A 19,791-nucleotide genomic window follows, 5' to 3' on the forward strand; every position below is an offset into this window, starting at 1 on the left:
TTACGAACATTCCATTCCAGCTAAACAATGGTTAAATAGAGTTTTGCAAAAAAAATAAAAATTTATAATGCACAAATCATTTATAATTCCACAATCATTTATGGTGAAAAAACACAAATATGAAAAATCTGTGGATAATATAGCATTTTGGAAATAAACTCTTCACATGCGTGTGTTCACACAGGAGTCCATCTGTGTCTGTGTGTTCGTGTTCGTGTGTGTGTGTGTGTGTGTGTGTGTGTGTGTGTGTGTGTGTGTGTGTGTGTGTGTGTGTGTGTGTGTGAGACCGTCAACAATGACACTGATGTAAACGTAGGCTCTCTAAACTCTCTTCTTGTTTATCTGTTTCCTGTTGATCAGATGTTTTATTCAAACAGATCAGAGGAGCTTTGTGTTCTCTATGAAGTTACTGTATGGTGACCACCTGCTGTGTTAGAGACATACAGCTACCTGAATCAAGAAAGATCAGGGGTCTGTGTCAGGATCTGTGTGTGCAAATGTGTTTTCAGACTTGTTGATCTGTCTGTCTGTCTGTCTGTCTGTCTGTCTGTCTGTCTGTCTGTCTGTATCCGTGTGTGTGTATGTTCTTATCGATGTGTGTCTGCGCTAATCTGCTTCTTATCTGCCTTATCCATCCATCCGTCTGTATTTGTCTAATGAATCGAATTTTGCAGCTCGTTGTCTCTCGCCTTCATGGCAGCAGCATGTCTGCATGTTTGTCTGCGTTGAGAGTGGATGGGTGTGTTTGTGTGTGTGTGTGTGTGTGTGTGTGTGTGTGTGCACATGAGTGTGTGTGTGTTTATGCATGACTGTGCATGTTTGTGCACATGTGAAAATGCATTTGTGTGTGTGTGTGGGGGGGGGGGGGGGGGTTGTATGTGTGTGTTTTGGGAGGTAGTAGGGGGAACTCAGGTGGGGCTCATTGGGGTCACATGGTCCACCTGAGTGGCTGTGGTGGCTCTCATTCTCAACACAAGCTACAGCACACCCTCCACCATACTGCACCTCCCTCTGCAGATTAAACCGCAGTGATAGAGAAAGAGAGAGGGAGGGAGGAAGGTGGTTGGCTAGGGCTGGGGGAAGAAGGGGATAGGGGATGATGGAGTGAGTGAGAGATAGGAAGAGGAGGCGAGCATGAGATTGAGAGGGAGAGGGAGCGAGAGAGAATAAATGACATACCTGCCCAGCTCGTTTGCGAACATCATTATTCTTATTTTAGGAGATTTGTTAGGTGGCGAGGCTCTCCTGGAGCACAACAAGTGATGCAGCCGTGTGAATCATGTGGGTTTGAGTAGATTGAGCGTGCAGGAGCCTGTCAATAGACACATGGCCCAGTCATCGGCCAAGCATCCCGGGGAGTGGAGACTGGTGAGGGAGGGGAAAAAACACACAAACAAATGAATCTCATTATTTCAGTGCTCGCCTCTGCAGTGCTCCGGGTAACCCATCACAGTCCACACAGATCCAATTGCTTCCTTTAAATCAGTTTGAAGCTGCAGCCAGATCTCATCTGTCTCAATAGCAGGGCTGGAGCCAATAGGACTACTCTACTGCACACAGCAACAGCTCCACCCAGTGGCACTAGGTGAATTACCCAGATTTGGAGGAGAGCAGAGAAACTATCTGGCTGGCTGACTGACTGACTGACTGGCTGACTAGCTCGTGTTCTGTTTATCCAGCCATAACCATTGGATTTATGTCAGCATTCAGCAGCGGATGACGGAATTACCCCTTGATGAAACATATAGCTGTACCCCTGGATGACTCGCATGATAAACAAATGATAGCTGCTTGTTTGTCTTTCTTTCTTTCTTTCTATTTTTCTCTTTCTTTCTTTCATTCTTTCTTTGTCTTCTCTCTCTCTCTCTCTCTCTCTCTCTCTCTCTCTCTCTCTCTCTCTCTCTCTCTCATCATCCTCTCTCTTCTTCTCTATATCCCTCTCACTAAACCATGCTGTCAGTTGATATATGTTGAAAAGTAGCAATGACCTTTGTTTCTTGTGTGCTATGCTGGCTCTCACACACTCACAGAAAGATATCTTTCCTCTCCTCGTTCCATTTCCCTCTTTCTTTCTACTCCTTTCCCCTATTCTGTGACAGTTTGTTGTGGAGTAGATGATCATGTGTCCAGAGTAAATGACAGTTGTGCTGAAGCCTGTTTGTTGATTAGCACATCTGGTGACAGTTTCCCTCTGAATTCCCGTCCAAATAACTTCCACTCTCTTCAACAAAAATGTTCTTTCTCGGAATTCCCTGCATGGTCCGATAATAAATAAATGAATAAATGAAAGAGAGGGGGGAAGAGAAAAGGAGTGGGTAGTGCTTTGATCTGCTGTGTAAGCACGTATTCAGCTGGGGGGTGATCTGAGAGGAGAACTGTTTGGCGCTAACACAGATTATCATCTGTCTCGTTTCATCACCAACCCATCTCTGTATGCACATCCCAGTCTTATCTACTGTACACCACACTAATGATATGGACCCACTGATTCTCCAGGAATATAACAGAACCTGCCTTATTAGCTTGGTATAACTGTCTTTCTTCAATATCTAAGGATCTCAAATGTTTTTAATGCATTAATTACCAAAAGCTTATTTTTCTGTGATCTGTAAACAGAATCAATAATTCCCGTCAAAGCCTAGTCTGTACTGCATATGTCTTAAGGTGACCCAGAACCACTTTTATAGATACCAGTCCTCTGTTCTCCCCTCAGTTCCTCCCTCTAAACCTTACTTTGAGCTGGAGACCACAGACCCATGGGTAGCAGGGAAAAGCTACACTGTCACATGACACTGTCACAGTGATCACTCTGTTTAAAGGTAGGTCACCAAATACGGTATCAACCCACTGCACACAAACTTAATAATGCTAGTACATACATGTTTTTCCATTAGGAATAGCAGAGACGTTAAATGTGAATCAGTACTGAGTTGAGGGAAAAACATGTTTGCAAAGACATGTTTCAACCTACACTATAATTGTAGTACACTATAACTCAATGTCCTGTTTTTACAATGACATTTTAAAACTATGGCCGTGTCTGAAATTTGTCTTGCCTACTACTTACTAAAACTACATACTGTGTACTAATAGTACTACATACTAGTTAGAATTTACTGGTTAGTAAAACATATGCAGTAAGCAACAAATATCATAACACTTCTCATCCATACTGAGAAGGCGTCATCTTTTTTTAATAAATGTTGTACCTTTATTTAACTAGGCAATCTAATGCACAGTCGTGCTTGTTCCCTGCCATTCGTTCATTTTTGTAGAGCACGTCCCCTATTCTGATTATCAGCTGTCGTCAAACGCACGTGAGTGGGGAGCTGCCCCTCCCTACCTTCAAAAAGAACACCCTTGCCTTGTTTGCACTAACACTCACACTCGCTTTCCTCCTCCCCCTCCTCCTCTCTTTCTCTCTCAGACGGAGTTGAGCTGACAGGTGTAGAGTCTTTCCCTATGTCTGGCTCTGAGGACAAGCTCCAGAACACACACGCTACAAAAGGGTATGTGTTCCTGTTCTCTGTTTCCTGTGTGTGTGTGTGTGTGTGTGTGTGTGTGTGTGTGTGTGTGTGTGTGTGTGTGTGTGTGTGTGTGTGTGTGTGTGTGTGTGTGTGTGTGTGTGTGCGTGGGTGCGTTCGTGCGTGTGCGTGTGCGTGCGTGTGTGCGTGTGAGTGTTATCCCTAATTGAAGAACATCTGTATTCCCACAGATACACAGTACAGTGTAATGAATTGATGCCGACTGTGAACTGTCACTCGGTGCCTTGTGTCAAATCAAATTAGTTTTTGTCATAGCCACAGAATTACATTTCAGTTGCTAGACAGATCCAATCCTATCTGATTCACCTGGTGGTGCATACGTACCTAATCCAGCTCCAAATATAATAACCCCTTGTCATCTGCAAAGATAACACGCTGTAGAGGGTATTAAGGACATAGTTCAGCTCTAACGCAGAATAGCCTGGTCTCCAACTAATTCCTCTATGTGTAGATAGTGGGTATAAATAGCAACAATATTTTGTATCGGAGCTTATAAATCTGGAGAGGAATCTAGATAACATGGTGGACTTTGGGTTTGTCATGGGTCTGGAGGTGTAATGCTCACATTGTTATGATGTTCAGGGGGGTTATGTGGCTCTTGATATCCAGACCCCACAGATTGCATAAATCTGTCTGTTCTTATGGAGGTCTCAAGGGCTCAATTAGAGTGTTAATAAGGGGTGATGTGTGCTATGTTAAGCCATGATCTTTAATGTTATCCATCATCTATTCTTCTCTTCCATCCAATCCTTCCTTCCCCATGACCCCCTTTCCCCCACGCTCCTCACCCACCCCTCCATCGCACACACGCACACACACACAAAAGCACACACACGCACGCACACACGCACACACGCACACACACACACACACACACACACACACACACACACACACACACACACACACACACACACACACACACACACACCTCCTGCAGGTTCATGTTCTTAAGCAGTTCGGACAACGGGAGGAAGCTGGCGTGTCGTACGAAGAACCCGGTTCTTCCTCGGGTCCTGGAGACCAGCCTGGTGATGAATGTATACTGTGAGTGTGTGTTGTTCCTTACCTCATGGACTCACAGACACCTTTACCTTTCCTTATTCCCTTCTCCAGCCACGTGTGGACCCTGACCCCAGGCTGGCATTGGGGCAAACATCCTCACACTGAGCAACCACTCCGAGGGGAGACTTTCAACCCCGGATGAACTCACACCTACTGGGGACTCAATCCCAACGCTCAACCTGGAGTGTTAGAGGTCGACATGAAAGCATCAACGTTTCTACTGCTGTCACATTCAACCCATTCAACTCTGTCAATTCCTCTGGTATCAGTGCAATCCAAACTCCAACTCAAGCCTGCTACACTCTGATAATACTGATCAGAGGAGCCTGGGAATGAAACTCAAGCCCAAATTCTAAACTCTACTGATGCTAAATATAATTGTCAGGACTGTGAAACCATAACATCTTCAACGGTGTAGGAACTACAGTACACAACATAATAGGGGTGGGTGATTTAACATCTCAAAGGATTGTTTCCTTGTTTACCCTTTGTCTTGTTTGGATAAACATTATATCTTTGAAACAATATGGCAACCCAGCCTATTGTTTGCTAGTTTTAGTTGTTCCTCAATATTTTGTAGATCAGTTTCAGTAACTGATTGTTCTGGAGTCCACCCACCTGGTTCTGTCCCAGGTCTAAATCAGCTGCTGATTAAATGCTACTGTTACTGAAGACACCCAATGGTGAACATTCCCATTCTACTCCTTGTTTTCGTTTCACCCACGCCATATTATCCACAGCCGTCCATATGAAATACTGTCTCTATCTATCTCCCTCTGAATTAGACACTGTCCGATTCTATCTCCTACACTTTAACCACCGCCCAGAACTGGAAATGCTTCTACACCTCCCCTCTCTCACTCACTCCCTCCCTCCCTCTTTCTTTCTTTCTTTCTTTCTTTCTTTCTTTCTTTCTTACTTAATTTTTCTTTCCTTCTTTCTCTGTCTGTCAGTCTGTCTGTCTGTCTGTCTGTCTTTCTGTCTTTCCTTCCTTCCTTCCTTCCTTCCTTCCTTCCTTCCTTCCTTCTTTCTTTCTTTCTTTCTTTCTTTCTTTCTTTCTTTCTTTCTTTCTTTCCCTCCCTCCCTCCCTCCCTCCCTCCCTCCCTCCCTCCACCCCCCCCCCTCTCTCTCTACACTGTATTAAACAACATCTTTCCACAGTAAGTGCTAATGTAGTCCTTACTCAGCACGCCAGCCCATCAAAGCCTGGAGCACCGTGTCCGTTTTCAGTCAGACAGATTGTTAGTGAGGTAGCAATTTGTCACGCCGGCCCAGGGTCCACATACAGCCGCCTGCACTGCCTGCGTACCCAAACTCATTGCAGCAATAACAAAGGCTGGCCCTCCCCTAATTTATTTTACGCTGTATATTTTATTCAGGGAGGCTGTAATTTATTCATATTTCCAAACGTTACTTTATTACTGTTTAAACATCTGTTATTTTGCTTTATGGAGTCGATCTAGCTGGCTGCTCCCTTAATACTTAATGCTTTCATCAGAGCTAGAGCCCTTACTCTGCAGTCAGGATAAATGTTGCCAATTTATTGGCCCTGTCTCAACAAATAGAAAGGATGCTCCCTTGCTCATAAAGCCAAGTGTCCGCTCATCCCAGTGCATATTTCTCACCCTCTCTATTCTCTCTTTCTGTCATCTTCTCTGTTTCTGGTGCTTCATCTCTCCCTCTCTCTTTCTATTGCTGCCTCTCTTCCTCTCTCCTCACTTTCTGCCGTTCTTTCCCAAGATGTTACTTCATCTCTCTCTTTCCCTCTCAACATCAGTCCCACCCCAGCATCCAGTAATCCAGGGTCTGGACAGAGAAGGCCCGGTGAAGAGGGGGACCATGTTGAAGCTGGTTTGTGTGTCCCAGGGAGGGAACCCACTGGCCACCCTACACTGGACCAAGGTTCAGAGACTACACTCGGCTAAAGCTTAGAATCAGTAGTTCTTGGTGTTTTCTCCATATTTTACTTCTTTACTCTCTCTTTCAGAACTCACTCCCTTCCTACTGCAGCCAGTCAGTCACCTATTATGTTAGTGAATAACCCATAGCCCTGTCCTGTCTGCTTTTTACTAACTCATAATTCTGTCCTGTGGATCAGAATGGGGAGGTGATTTCCACCAGCTGGGAGGTGGACACAGAGTCGCGATGGGCCATCAGCCACCTGACCCTGCAGGTTAAACCACAGGACAACCAGGCCGAGCTGCACTGTGAAAGTGTCAACCAGGTGACCCCTGTCCCTCTGTCCGACAGCCTCAAGAGCACTGTCCTCTGTGAGTCCCCGACTGCTAAGAGATACATGCACTTGAATGCTAGAACACACACACAGACACACAAAAGCGATGGCATGTTTATTCAAATGTTTGTTAACCAAATCATTAAAGTTATTTTCAATAGCATTCATCCCAATCCCAATGATATTAACATTAGTCCTAGCTCCAATACTGAAACTAATTCTGCATTAACACAAACTCTAATATCAATTTCATTAGTGAAACTAATGGCAATTATGACCCGGACCCATATTTCATACATAAACTCATTTGAATCCCAGCTTGGTCTTTTACAGTGAGCTAATTTAACTGAATCGCTTCAATGCACAATCCAAAGGCAATAAAGCCGGCACTTTGTGTGGCGATAATAATGCCAGGTAATAAATGATGCATTTTCACTTCACTGCATTGGAGATTTCTCTACTACCACGACTGGAAAACAAAAAGAGAATGATTCTTACTTCGCATCACACCGACTCTTCCTTCACGCCAACACTTGCTGTCTTTCTGCGTCAGTCAACGGTCTATACCCCTCCCTTCTTCCTCTCCTATTCCATGTAAAAGCCATGTTTCCTCCTACCTATTCCTAGAGAGGACAAGACTTCTTAAAGTGATGTTGATGGACTAGAGATCGTTTCTTTACTTCTTCCTTTACCTTCAAATCCAGTCTTTCCATCCTTGCTAAAATATTGATCCTGACACAGAGCACTTTATTGACTGAATTTACTGTGTGTGTGTGTGTGTGTGTGTGTGTGTGTGTGTGTGTGTGTGTGTGTGTGTGTGTGTGTGTGTGTGTGTGTGTGTGTGTGTGTGTGCGTGCGTGCATGCGTGCTCGTGCGTGTTTCAGTTGAGCCAAAGAAGGTGATGGTGCTGGGGTCGTTCGAGGCAAGAGAGGGGGAGGAGGTGACCCTGTGCTGTTAAACCTACACCAGTAACCCACCTGTACACATCCGCTGGTGGCTGGGCTTCAGGGAACTCAACACCACCGTGGTAAATGTGGAAGAGGTAGGGGCCCCCATTTACTTCGACACCCACTTTTTACCCCCCCCCCCCCCCCCCCCGCACACACACACTGTCATTTTTATTCAGACATTTGGAACAACACAAATAAATAAGCACAGCATTTAAAACTATATAAATATAAAAATATATACAAAAATAAGACTCATAAATATCAAAAAGGTAACAAAGACAAATAGAAACAAATGGTAGTATATAACTAGAAATAGAAAGACAATCCAATCATTACACTGTTACCCTGTTGCTAACAAAAAACACAAATAAAACTAAATTGCACAAATCCTATATCACACAAATACACAAACAGAATAACACATTTATCAAGAAGAGAACCTGATTATTACACTATTGAACTTCAAACAAGAAACACACAAACTAAATTGCACAACTGCCATCTAAACCCTTGCTTGCCTTCCCTGATGCAAAGTCATCAATTACATCATCATAAGAAATCTGCCCAGCAATTGCATGGTTAATACTGATGAGAGCAAGGCCACTATGGCGTTCCTGTGACATGGTGGACCTTAGGCAGGATTTGATGAGCTTCAGCTTTGAACAGCTCCTCTCTGCTTCAGCTACGGTCACTGGAAGAGTAAGACAAATTCTGAGAGCAGTCCACAAATTTGGATACATTTCTGAGAGCTCCCTTTCGTGTATGAATATCAACAGCTCAAGCAGGGTCATGGACTTCAATGGCAGGTCAGGCAAGTTTTTCAGTTCCTGTGCAAGCTCTATGCCATCATGAAGAGGGCACGACAAAGCCAATTCCCCCTCAGGAAACTAAAATGATTTGGCACGGTGTCACGCCCTGACCTTGGAGATCCTTTTTATGTCTCTATTTTGGTTTGGTCAGGCCGTGAGTGGGGCTGGGCATTTCTATGTTTTGTGTTTCTATGACTTTCTATCTCTATGTTTTGGCCGAGTTGTCTCTGATTGGGAACCATACTTAGGTACCCTTTTTCCCACCTGTGTTTGTGGGAAGTTGACTTTCTTTATGGCACTTAGCCTTAATCTTCACGGTTTTGTTTTGTAGTGTGTATTGTTTTGTTCAGCGTCTTTATCTTAATTAAAGAACATGTACGCTCACTACGCTGAACCTTGGTCCGCTCCTTTCATCAGCTATGACACATGGGTCCTGAGATCCTCAAAAGGTTATACAGCTGCAACATCACTGCCTGGTAAGGCAATTGCTCGGCCTCTGACCGCAAGGCACTACAGAGGGTAGTGCGCACGGCCCAGTACATCACTGGGGCTAAGCTGCCTGTCATCCAGGACCTCTGCACCAGGTTGTGTCAGAGGAAGGCCCTAAAAATTGTCAAAGACGCCAGCCACCCCAGTCATGGACTGTTCTCTCTACTATCGCATGGCAAGTGGTACCGGAGTGCCAAGTCTAGGACAAAAAGGCTTCTCAACAGTTTTTACCCCCAAGCCATAAGACTCCTGAACAAGTAAACAAATGGCTACCTGGATGATTTGCATTGTGTGCCTCCCCCAACCCCTCTTTTTACGCTGCTGCTGCACTCTGTTTATCATATATGCATAGTCACTTTAACTATACGGTACATTCATGTACATACTACCTAAATTGGGCCGACCAAACAGTGCTCCCGCACATTGGCTAACCGGGCTATCTGCATTGTGTCCTGCCACCCACCACCCGCCAACCCCTCTTTTACACTACTGCTACTCTCTGTTTATCATATATGCGTAGTCACTTTAACCATATCTACATGTACATACTACCTCAATCAGCCTGACTAACCGGTGTCTGCATGTAGCCTCGCTACTTTTATAGCCTCGCTACTGTATATAGCCTGTCTTTTTACTGTTGTTTTATTTCTTTACTTACTTATTGTTCACCTGACACCTTTTTTGCACTATTGGTTAGAGCCTGTAAGTAAGCATTTCACTGTAATACCTGTTGTATTCGGCGCAAGTAACAAATAAACTTTGATTTGATTTATTTCTATTAGAATACACCAACCAACTTCTAGGGATTTTTTCACCACTCACCAAAGGTCTTCCTGAAATACTGGTGGTGGCAACTTCGTCCATGACTTTCATTCCTTGGGAAAACAAAGTTAGGTGGTGCCTCACCTGCTCCTCTGCGAACTAGTTGTGTCTGCATTCTGTCAGTCAGGACTGAATGCCAGTCAGCAGGGTCTGTAGACAGTGGTTCATCCTCAGCAGCAGGCTCTGTAGACAGTGGTTGATCCTCAGCAACAGGATTTGGTGGGGATGCTGCCACAAGGCATTTCTAATGGAGAGCACATGGGCATTAGTTTACACACGTTATTCACAGCATTTATAGTGGTGGAGATTCCCGCATACATAACCAGTTACAATAAAATCATCATTGTCACCTACAATGCGAAAACGTAAAACTTTGCAAAAGGGAAATTGACAGTGTTTATGTTATGTAGGGATGCACTGTCAGAATGTGAGTGTAGCTGGTGCATAAAGTCAGGCGCAGAAGAGCAAAATGAGTGAGCAACGTACTTTACTAAAAAAATAGGCACAAGAAACAAATACACTTGACCAATAACCAATGGTAAATATTACGCACGGGTGAACACAGCACCCCTCGAAGAACCAGCCATCATGAACCGAACTGAACATAGAAATAATCACGCACATCAAACATGGGGGAAACAGAGGGCTAAATACATGAACATGTCATAGAAAAATGAAAGCCAGGTGTGTAGAAAATAAAGACAAAACCAATGGAAAATGAAAGATGGATCAGCGATGGCTAGAAGACCAGTGACTTCGACCGCCGAACACCGCCCGAACAAGGAGAGGGACCAACCTCGGCGGAAGTCGTGACAGTACCCCCTCCTTGACACGCAGCTCCAGCAGCGCACCAACACCGGTATCGGGGACGACTCAGAGGGCGAGGGGCAGGGCGATCCGGATGGAGAAGGTGGAACTCCGGCAGAATCGATGGGTCTAACAAGTCCTCCACCGGCACCCAGCATCTCTCCTCCGGACCGTACCCCTCCCACTCTACGAGGTACTGAAGGCCCCTCGCCCAACGCCTCGAATCCAGTATGGATCAAACTGCATACGCCGGGGAGCCATCGATGTCCAGAGGGGGCGGAAGAACCTCCCGCACCTCAGACTCCTGGAGTGGATCAGCCACCACCGGCCTGAGGAGAGACACATGGAACTAGGGGTTAATTCGATAATCGGGGGGAAGCTGTAACCTGTAACATACCTTGTTCAGTCTCCTCAGGACTTTGAAAGGCCCCACAAACCGCGGGCCCAGCTTCCAGGCAGGGGCAGGTTTCAGGTCGAGAGCCAGACCTGGTCCCCCGGTGCAAACCCTGGGGCCTCACTGCGGTGGCGATCTGCGCAGGTTTTCTGGTGCCTCACGGCCCGCTGAAGGTGCACATGAGTGGAGTCCCATGTCTCCTCAGTGCGCCTAAATCAGTCATCCACCGCAGGAGCCTCGATCTGGCTCTGATGCCAAGGAGCCAAAACCGGCTGGTACCACAGTGCGCACTGGAGGGGAAGAGGTTAGTGGAGGAGCAGCGGAGCGAGTTCCGGGCCATCACTGCCAAGGGCACGAATGTCGCCCACTCCCCTGGCCGGTCCTGGCAATAGGACCGCAGAAACCTATCCACATCCTGGTTCACTCTCTCCACCTTTGTCGTGGCTAATCATTTCAAAATATGACACTTGCAAGAACCTGTGAATTCAATAATAGACTTTTAATACAAGAGTATCGCAAGCCGAAGTGGTCCGCGGAACACACACACTTTTTCAGAGCACTCGCTCTGATTTATACACATACAACATGAGTCCATCCCACATGCAAATTAAGTTACATCCCAATCCGTGCATCCTGCTTGTTCAGCCCAATAACGCCCATATCTGCTTTCCGTCAGATTATAATGATGACAAGACCCTTGCTTTTTCCCTGCACTCAGCTTAATGCGTTCTCCTGTTTGTGTGTTATCTAGGGTCAGCAGACTATGTGTCTCCTCTGATTTTAGCGTGCTCAGCTATACAAAAAATACTATACATTTCTCAATGCTATTGGCTTGCTTTGTCCCTGCACTTAGCTCAATGTGTGTCTTTATCTCGGATCAGCAGACTATGTGTCTCCCCTGTCATTCCTTCAGCATCTCCATGTCCTAAGAATATGTGAGTTATGTCTATAATCCATCAGTTGGTCATTTGGCTGACCCCCTCCTTTGTATATCCCTCTGACCTTTGTATGTCCAGCTGTCCTAGGCGCCTATGTGTCGCCTTCTCTTCATGTGGTTGTCTAAGATCAGCAGACTATACATCTATGGCCTCCTCTGTTCTCCTCTCCTATACAATAGACAATGTATTTTACCAGAATGGCAAATGCACTCTATAAGTGTATCTCTCTCTTGTGTTATAGTATTTATGTTCCTCCATATATGTACATCATTCTCCCAAACCTTCCCGTTACTTTCGGGGTGAAAACCCGAGGTAAGGCTGACAGAGACCCCCAGACATTCCATGAACGCCCTCCAGCCCCTTGACGTGAACTGGGGACCTCGATCAGATATGTCCTCAGGCACCCTGTAGTGCCGGAAGGCGTGTGTAAACAGGGCCTCCGCAGTCTGTAGGGCCGTAGGGAGACCGGGCAAAGGGAAGAGAAGACAGGACTTAGAAAACCGATCCACAATAACCAGGATCGTGGTGTTACCCTGTGATGGAGGAAGATCCGTTAGGAAATCCACTGACAGGGGCGACCACGGCCGTTGTGGAAAGGGTAAGGGTTGTAACTTCCCTCTGGGCAAGTGCCTAGGGGCATTGTACTGGGCGCACACCGAGCAGGAGGAGACATAAACCCTCACGTCCTTAGCTAAAGTGGACCACCAGTACTTCCCACTAAGACAGCGCACTGTCCGACCGATGCCCGGATGACCAGAGGAGGGTGACATATGGGCCCAATAGATCAAACGGTCATGGACAGCAGACGGAACATACAGACAGCCCCGCTGGACATTGGAGGGGAGTGGGCTCTGTACGTAATGCCCGTTCGATGTCCGCGTCCAGCTCCCTCACTACCGGTGCCATCAGGCAAATGGCCGGGAGTATGGGATTGGGATCCATGGGCCGCTCCTCTGTGTCATACATCCGGGACAGTGCATCTGCCTTTGCGTTCTGGGAACCTGGTCTGTAGGATAGGGTGAAAACAAAACGGGTAAAAAACATGGTCCACCTTGCCTGGCGAGGATTCAGTCTCCTCGCTGCCCGGATGTACTCCAGATTGCGGTGGTCAGTCCATATGATAAAAGGGTGTTTAGCCCCCTCAAGCCAATGTCTTCAAGCCTTCAAAGCCTTGACGACAGCCAACAACTCTCGGTCCCCCACGTCATAGTTTCGCTCCACCGGGCAGAGCTTCTTCGAAAGGAAGGCACAGGGGCGGAGCTTTGGTGGCGTACCCGAGCGCTGAGAGAGCATGGCTCCTATCCCAGCCTCGGACGCGTCCACCTCCACTATGAACGCCAAAGAGAGATCCGGATGAGCCAGCACATGAGCCGAAGTAAACAGAGCCCTCAGCTGACCAAAAGCCCTGTCCGCCTCAGCTGACCACTGCAAACGCACCGGTCCCCCCTTCAGCAGTGAGGTAATGGGAGCCGCTACCTGACCAAAGCCAGGATAAACCTCCGGTAGTAGTTGGCAAACCCTAGAAACCACTGCACTTCCTTTACCGTGGTGGGAGTCGGCCAATTAAGCATGGCTGTAATGCGGTCATTCTCCATCTCCACCCCTGAAGTGGTCATGCTCCAACAGTTGACCAAGCATGTGTCCCTGTGTATCAGAATGTTGTTGATATACACCACTACACCCTGCCCATGCAGGTCCCGGAAAATCTCCTTTACAAAGTCCTGGAAGACTGACGAGCATTCATCAACCCGTACGGCATGATGAGGTAGTGCCCTGAGGGTGTACTAAATGCTGTCTTCCACTTGTCCCTCTCCCGGATACGCACCAGGTTGTAAGCGCTCCTGAGATACAATTTTGTGAAGAAGCGCAACCCGTACATTGACTCAATCGCACTGGCTATGAGAGGTAGGGGGTAACTGTACCTCACCGTGCCTCAATAGTCAGTACACGGGCGTAGACCTCCATCCTTCTTCTTCACAAAAAAGAAACTCAAGGAGGCTGGTGAAGTGGAGGGCCGAATGTACACACCTGCTATGTTTCCATAGCCGCCGTCTCCTCTTGTGACAGGGGATACACGTGACTCCTGGGAAGTGCTGCGTCTAGCAGGAGATTTATCGCACAATCCCCCCGTCGATGGGGTGGTAATTGAGTCGCCTCAATTACCAAATTGGCATATTCAGAGGGGATGAGCACGGTGGAGACCTGGTCTGGACTTTCCACCATAGTCGCACCAACGGAAACCCCCTAAACACCTCCCAGAGCACTCTCGTGACCAGGTGGGGTCATGACAGGCCAACCAGGTTATACCCAGCACAACGGGAAACGCAGGAGAATCAATAAGGAAAAAACTTTTCTCCTTGTGATCCTCCCGAGTCACCATGCCCAGTGGAGTGGTGGCCTCCCTAATTAGCCCCGAACCCAATGCTCGACTATCTAGGGCGTGAACTGGGAAGGGCATATCCACTGGAACAATAGGATCCCTAAACTATGGGAAAATTATCTGTCAATAAAGTTCCCAGCTGCGCCTGAATCTACGAGCGCCTTTTGCTGGGAATGCGGGGAAAACTCAGGAAAATGTATATACACAAACATGTGTGCAACAGAGGCCTCTGGGTGAGCCTGGTGCCGACTTACCTGGGGTGACACAAGAGTGCCCTGCCTGCTTCCTCGACTCCCAGAGGAACCTCTCCAGCACCGACCGGCAGTGTGCCCTCTGCGGCCACAGATGGATGGACCGGGCCCTACTCCGGTCGCCCTAAGTGCAGCACCTCCCAGCTCCATGGGCGTAGGAGCTGTGGTGCTGGGGGATGGAATTGACAGAACCCGATCTGGACGTCCACGGGCAGTCAGCAGGATATCCAACCGGATGGACAGGTCCACCAGCTGGACAAAGGTGAGAGTGATGTCCCTGCAGGGCAACTCTCGACATCCTCGCTCAAACTACGACGGTAGTGATTGATCAGGGCCCTGTCATTCATCCCGCGTTGGCGGCCAGGGTCCGAAAGTCCAGAGAGAACTCCTGTGCGCTCCTCGTCCCCTGGCTAAGTTGGATGAGCCGTTCACCCGCCGCTCTACCCTCAGGTGGGTGGTCGAAAACTGGGTGAAATCTTTGAATTGGTCCATCACCGCCCCTCCTTCCTTCCATACGGCGTTGGCCCAGTCCAGGGCTTTCCCTGAGAGACAGGAGATGAGGGCGGACACGCTCTCACGGCCCGAAGGAGCCAGGTGGACGGTTGCTAGGTAGAGCTCCAGCTAGAGTAGGAACCCCTGACTTCCCGCAGCCGTCCCATCATACTCTTTCGGAAGATCGAGCCGAATCCCACTGGGACCGGGTGAATGAGGGGTGAGTAGTGGCGTCCTTGGTGGTGATGGTGGAGGCACTGGAGGAACTCCTCTTCTCTCCCAGTGGTCCAGATTCTGCAGGACACGATCCATGGCGATGCCGAGATGTTGTAACATGGCCGCATGCTGCTGGATGCGCTCCTCGACCCCTATACCAGGGTTGTCTGTTCCTGCTGACTCCATATGGTAGGTGCATGATTCTGTCATAATGTGAGTGTAGCTGGTGCATGAAGTCAGGCGTAGTGAGTACGCAACATACTTTACTTCAAAAAATAAAGGCACAAGGTAAACAAATACACTTGACCAATAATCAACGGTAAATATTACGCACGGGTGAACACAGCACCCGTCGAAAAACCAGCCATCATGAACCGAACTGAACATAGAAATAATCACGTACAACAAACATGGGGGAAACAGAGGGTTAAATACATGAACATGTAATAGGATAATGAAAACCAGGTGTGTAGAAAATAAATACAAAACCAACGGAAAATGAAAGATGGATCAGCGATGGCTAGAAGACTGATGACGTCGACCGCCGAACGCCGCCAGAACAAGGAGAGGGACCGACCTCGGCGGAAGTCATGACATGCACACAAAAACACATGTGCGTGTACCCACACACACATACACACATGCGCACAAACACACCTGAAGAATCCTGCTGGGGACAAGTGGGAGTAAATGGGTCTTCATCCTCATCCTCAGACTCAGACTCAGACAACATTTGTGAAGACACCTCCTCCGGCGCTAACAAGATGGCGCCGGAGGAGATGGCCGTCGTTTTACGGTCTCCTAACGAATTGTGCTATTATGTGTTTTTTTTTGCAATATTTGTAAATGATTTTGTACACAATGTTTCTGCAACCGTAAGAAAAGAGCTTCTGGATATCAGGACTGCGTTCATTCACCTCTGTTATGGTTTTCTTCCGTCGAAAGAGAGGAGGACCAAAATGCAGCGTGGTTATCTTTATACATCTTTAATGAAGATGATGAAACGAACAATATACAAAAACAAGAAACTTGAAAACCCGAAACAGCCCTATCTGGTGCAAACAAACACAGAGACAGGAACAATCACCCACGACACACTAAAAGAATATGGCTGCCTAAATATGGTTCCCAATCAGAGACAACGATAAACACCTGGCTCTGATTGAGAACCACTCCAGGCAACCATAGACTTTCCTAGACTACTATACTACACCACAATCCCATTCCCTACAAAAAAAACCTAGACAAAACACACCACATAAATAACCCATGTTACACCCTGGCCTAACCAAAATAATAAAGAAAACACAAAATACTAAGGCCAGGGCATGACAACCTCGGATTAGACAAAGATTTCTTCAACAACAACAACAACAACAGCAGCAAGCAGGACTCACACGATATTCTCCAAACAACCCACAGGGCAGACATCCCAATTGTTTGCAAAAGGAAGCGACGCAGAAGACGAATAGCCGGATGCCTCGTCTGGACCCGCAGAAGACAACTAGGAAAGCTGCCGTTACCGTCAATATCCCTCGCCACCGTGCAATCATTGGACAATAAACTAGACGAGGTAAGATCACGAATATCCTACCAACGGGACAAAAAAAACTGTAAAATCCTATGCTTCACGGAATCGTAGCTGAATGACGACATGGATATTCAGCTAGCAGGATACACGCTGCACCAACAGGATAGAACAGCACCGGCAGGATAGAACAGCACATCTAGAGACTTCCTTAAATTTCTTGCACCAGCTGTTGTTTACAAATATGCACAGACGGGGGGGGGGGGGAGTCAAGTATTGCTCGTCTGAAGTTGAGTATATTGTGATAAACTGCAGGCCACACTACTTGCCTAGAGAGTTCTCAGCTATTTTCGTGGCTGTTTATTTACCACCACAGACAGATACTGGCACTAAGACTGCACTCAGTCAGCTGTATAAGGAAATAAGCAAACAGGAAACCTTCACCCAGAGGTGGCGCTCCTAGTGGCCGGAGACTTTAATGCAGGGAAACTTAAATCAGTTCTACCAAATCTCTATCAACATGTTAAATGTGCAACCAGAGGGAAAACAATTCTAGATCACCTGCACTCCACACACAGAGATGCGTACAAAGCTCTCCCTCGCCCTCCCTTTGGTAAATCCGACCACAACTATATCCTCCTGATTGCTGCTTACAAGCAAAAATTAAAGCAGGAAGCACCAGTGACTCGGTCTATAAAAAAATGGTCAGATGAAGCAGAAGCTAAACTACAGGACTGCTTTGCTAGCACAGACTGGAATATTCCGGGATTCTCTTCGATGACATTGAGGAATACATCACATCAGTCACTGGCTTTATCAATAAGTGCATTGAGGACGTCGTCCCCACAGTGACTGTACGTATATATCCCAACCAGAAGCCATAGATTACAGGCAACATTCGCACTGAGCTAAAGGGTAGAGCTGTCGCTTTCAAGGTGCGGGACCTAACCCGGAAGCTTACAAGAAATCCCACTATGCCCTGCGACGAACCATCAAACAGGCAAAGCGTCAATACAGGGCTGAGTTGAATCATACTACACTGGCTCCGACGCTCGTCCGATGTGGCAGGGCTTGCAAACTATTACAGACTATAAAGGGAAGCACAGCCGCAAGCTGCCAAGTGACACGAGCCTACCAGACGAGCTAAATTACTTCTATGCTCGCTTTGAGGCAAGCAACACTGAGGCATGCATGAGAGCATCAGCTGTTCCGGACGACTGTGTGATCACGCTCTCCATAGCCAACGTAAGTAAGACCTTTATGCAGGTCAACATTCACAAGGCTGCGGGGCCAGATGGATTACCAGGACGTGTGCTCCGGGCATGTGCTGACCAACTGGCAGGTGTCTTCACTGACATTTTCAACATGTCCCTGATTGAGTCTGAAATAACAACATGCTTCAAGCAGACCACCATAGTCCCTGTGCCCAAGAACACAAAGGCAACCTATCTAAATGACTACAGACCCGTAGCACTCATGTCCATAGCCATGAAGTGCTTTGAAAGGCTGGTCATGGCTCACATCAACAAAATTATCCCAGAAACCCTAGACCCAATCCAATTTGCATTCCCCCCAAACAGATCCACAGATGATGCAATCTCTATTGCACTCCACACTGCCCTTTCCCACCTGGACAAAAGGAACACCTATGTGAGAATGCTGTTCATTGACTACAGCTCAGCGTTCAACACCATAATACCCTCAAAGCTCATCACCAAGCTAAGGATCCTGGGACTAAACACCTCCCTCTGCAACTGGATCCTGGACTTCCTGACAGGCCGCCCCCAGGTGGTGAGGGTAGGTAACAACACATCTGCCACGCTGATCCTCAAAACTGGATCTCCCCAGGGGTGCGTGTTCAGTCCCCTCCTGTACTCCCTGTTCACCCACTACTGCATGGCCAGGCACGACTCCAACACCATCATTAAGTTTGCTGATGACACAACAGTGGTAGGCCTGGACACCGACAACAACGAGACAGCCTATAGGGAGGAGGTCAGAGACCTGGCCGGGTGGTGCCAGAATAACAACCTATCCTTCAATGTAACCATGACTAAGGAAATTATTGTGGACTACAGGAAAAGGAGCACCGAGCATGTCCCCATTCTCATCGCCGAGGCTGTAGTGGAGCAGGTTGAGAGCTTCAAATTCCTCGGTGTCCACATCATCAACAAACTAGATTGGTCCAAACACACCAAGACAGTCGTGAAGAGGGCACGACAAAGCCTATTCCCCCTCAAGAAACTAAAAAGATTTGGCATGGGTCCTGAGATCCTCAAAAGGTTCTACAGCTGCAACATCGAAAGCATCCTGACCTGGTACGGCAATTGCTCGGCCTCCGACCGCAAGGCACTTCAGAGGGTAGTGCGTACGTCCCAGTACATCACTGGGACAAAGCTGCCTGCCATCCAGGACCTCTACACCAGGCGGTGTCAGGCTCTAAAAATTGTCAAAGACCCCAGCCACCCCAGTCATAGACTGTTCTCTCTACTACCGCATGGCAAGTGGTACCGGAGTGCCAAGTCCAGGACAAAGAGGCTTCTCAGCAGTTTTTACCCCCAAGCCATAAGACTCCTGAACAGGTAACCAATTGTTACCCAGACTAATTGCATTAGTACTGTACAAAGTTAGAGGTGCGCTATTTGATAGATTCCCCTGCACCCCCTACCTCGGGCTTCCAGTGGGGAGACCTGAGGTCAACTTACCCCTGCCCCCCTCCCCATTTGGTACTTCTGAGTGGGAGACCTTCACAGGCAGTAGCCTGCCTAGCTCAAAAACTAGAATCAGGGTCCCTCTCCGATAAGGTTAATTGACCCACAGGCCCACACGGTGACATGATATCATTGATGTAATGTGCCAATGAGCGATAGAA

General features: G+C 47.4%; 1 pseudogene; it reads left to right on the forward strand.

The window, feature by feature from the left end:
- LOC139385093 (nephrin-like) overlaps positions 1-19,791 on the forward strand; it is a 66,987-nt pseudogene that overhangs the window by 12,358 nt on the left and 34,838 nt on the right.

This window comes from Oncorhynchus clarkii, chromosome 3 (genome assembly GCF_045791955.1).
Source record: "Oncorhynchus clarkii lewisi isolate Uvic-CL-2024 chromosome 3, UVic_Ocla_1.0, whole genome shotgun sequence".
Taxonomy (NCBI): Eukaryota; Metazoa; Chordata; class Actinopteri; order Salmoniformes; family Salmonidae; genus Oncorhynchus; species Oncorhynchus clarkii.